This window comes from Planococcus citri, chromosome 5 (genome assembly GCF_950023065.1).
Source record: "Planococcus citri chromosome 5, ihPlaCitr1.1, whole genome shotgun sequence".
NCBI classification, from domain to species: Eukaryota; Metazoa; Arthropoda; class Insecta; order Hemiptera; family Pseudococcidae; genus Planococcus; species Planococcus citri.
The window spans coordinates 20,679,006-20,682,171 of record NC_088681.1 but is presented as its reverse complement, the minus strand read 5'-3'; the positions used below and the strand labels follow the sequence as shown (position 1 = coordinate 20,682,171).

The 3,166-nt window shown below is 30.7% G+C and overlaps 1 long non-coding RNA gene across 1 annotated transcript in view; it reads right to left on the bottom strand.

The window, feature by feature from the left end:
* Positions 1-3,166, bottom strand: part of LOC135848176 (uncharacterized) — a 185,438-nt gene that overhangs the window by 88,672 nt on the left and 93,600 nt on the right. The gene's annotated exons all lie outside the window — the stretch shown is intronic.

The window sequence follows — 3,166 nt, the reverse complement described above, 5'->3', positions numbered from 1 at the left end:
TTTTTCGATAATTTCTCACTTTCATCCCCACAAAATATTATGCTCAATTTGATCATCTGCAGAAGATGAATGGTACGTACCTAGATATATATTTTCTGATAAGGGGAAATACCCCCTGTGTTGAATGGTCTACCATGCTTCTTAAGTATGAAGTGTGGCTGCCATGCAATTGCGCCAAAAGTACCCGGAATTGCGCCGAGTAAAAAAATTAGGCATACCCGGAATTGCGCCACATAAAAAAATATGTGTATGGGGAATTGCGCCAGTCAAAAGAACGAATCCTCCCATCACACTTATACTCAGACTTCGGATTGTCAGATTCATAATTTTTCTGGTGTGGTTAAAAAATTCGTTCTTATGATTAGGTACCTATAAGTATTCAGTCCAGCTCCAGCAATAGATACAGATTGTCAAAAAAAAATAATCCACATTTCTAATACACCGAGGGCGCATACGAAAAGGTACCTTATGGCCAAAAAATTAATTTTTTTCTTTTTCGCCCAATTTTCCTAGGGATTCTTCAAAAATCGAGTAGAACCCTCCATAGGCAAAAATTTTTTTGGCCATAAGGTACCTTTTTGTATGCGCCCTCACATATATCTGGATGAGCATGCGAGAAGTAAGTTTTTAAGGTCGAATGAAAAGCCTCACACACATTCCTTGTCCTTCCCGTATGTCTATTGACGCTCATAGGTGAGGAGGAAAAGCTGAGTCTTCGGATATGTACATACATAGTACTTACTCTACCAGATAATTACAAAATAATATGTGCATACGTAGGTACTTTATGTATGAATATAGTAAAATGCACCTTTGTAGGTTGGTGATTCATTATCAATTCAGATAACTGCGACTGAACGATGAACGATTCGTTCATATTTTGTTCATATCACATTTTTCTCAACTCGGCGCAATTGCCAGTATACCGTTTTTAAAACCCGGCGCAATTCCGGGTACATGATTTTAACCATTTGGCGCAATTGCAGGGCTCCCTGAAGTGTACTTTAGACACGTATTATCGAGATAATTATCCATCTCGTCTCGATTTAAAATAAATACCCGAGTGTATAAAATTCTGTACCAATGTACTTTCGAAATCACGTGATCGATTTCGAGTATAGTGTGGATATATCAGTATTCTATCTGGGCCCCTCTTAAGTTAAACCGATGCATATCCATATCGTCATGGTATAGGTTAAGGTACATTTTTTGTAGTTGGTATGCGTAAAACAAATAGATATTTTTTATAGGCTTTAGCACGACAGCCCCCCTCCCTCATCATTCATCTAATCCTCCAACTTGTTGTAAAATTTATACCGAAATAGAGCAGTCGTCTATAAGCAGAAACAAGTCCCAATTTTCCCAATCGAACATAACACACAAAAAATGTTTTATTTGAGCTACACTTGATATTGTAATTTATTCACGAATTACATTAGTTACTTAAACTTTTGAATGAAGCTCGATTCAAGTATATCAACGCCCCATGGCACGCGATCAGTTCAAAATCAATGTCGCATACCACACATGGAAAATTATAAGAATCTACAGAGCAAATTTCAAAATGAATAAATGTACGATTCAATCATTTTTCTAAAAAGCAAATTCGTGAACAAATAGAGAAATTTTCCCACAGACTCTATTATAATAATATTCGAGGTGAAATGTACGAAAAAAATGTAAGGAATAAGTTGAAAACGCTTTTGAAAGGGCGTTCAAAGGGCAAAAATTATACATAAAAAGTGATGAAATTTCGGTGAAATTCGACAAAAAGGCGTATAAAGGAGGTTTTAAAAAAACGTAAAAACACTCGAAAAAAGCATTACAATCGCAGAAAATTACCAAAAAAGCCGTGAATAAATTTTGATAAAATTCGCCAAAAATACAAAAAAAAATTTTTAAAAGCGTCAAAATTAGTTGAAAACGCATTTTTATTTATTTTGTCGAATTTTATCAGAATTTTATTGCTCTTTGGTATTTTTCAGAAATAATTTTGAATGCTTTATTAGTGTATTAAAAGTCATTTTAGAAATTTTGTGTGCATTTTTTCACATTTTGCTCAATTTTTCCAAAAGTTTTTCCTTCTTTGGTGATTTTTATTGATTTTTTTTTTGCTGATTTATCATTTTAATGTGTTTTTGAATTGAGCAAGAATTGCATAAAATATTATTGAAACTTATTTCAAACCCAAGTACCTAAAAACTTTAAAAACTCAATAAATTACAAGAAAAAAAAAACTGCAATAAAGTTTGCTAATAATGCATGAATAAGTGTTAAAAATTAACTTTCTGGAACAAAATTGAATCAAGTATGTATCATTAAAATTCTTACATGCATCAATAAACTCACTCAGAAAAAGCTCCAAAATTGATGAAATTTCAATGATATTAAGTAAACGAAAAATTGTATAAAAAGGTGTTAAAAAGATGTTAAATGATAAACCAGCAAAAAAAATAATAATCAAATTAAAATCACCAAAGAAGGAAAAACTTTAGGAGAAATTAAGCAAAATGTGAAGAAAAAATGCATAAGAAAATTGCTAATTAAAAATTATTTCTGAAAAATACCAAACAGCAATAAAATTCTGGTAAAATTTGACAAAGTAAAGCAAAATTATACAAAAGCAGCTGCATAGGCTCATTAGATAAAATTTTAAAAATAAATATTCGACATAATTGAGCAAAATTTGACAAAACTTAGCAAAATTAGACGAAATTAAAGCATCAAAATTTGACACATTTACCTATTAAAATTTAACAAAATCGAACCAATAAATTTAGCAAACGTTGATAAAATTGAGCAAAATTTGACAAGATTATCAAAATTTGACAAGATTTAACAAAAGTTGATTAAATTGAGCAAAATTTGACGAAATTTTCCAAAATCTGATGAAAGGAGCAATTTTTGACAAAATTTAACAAACGTTATCAAAATTTGACAAATTTGTCAAAAGTTAACAAAAAAACCAAATTTAGCAAAAGTTGACGAAATTGAGCAAAATGTGACAAAATTTGATAAAATCTGATAACAAAGAGCAAACTTTGACAAAATACAAAAAAATTTGACAAATTTACCAAAATTTGACAGATTTATCGACATTTGACAAATTTATCAAAATTTAACCAAAAATCTGATAACACCAAACTTTGACAAAATTTAACTAAAT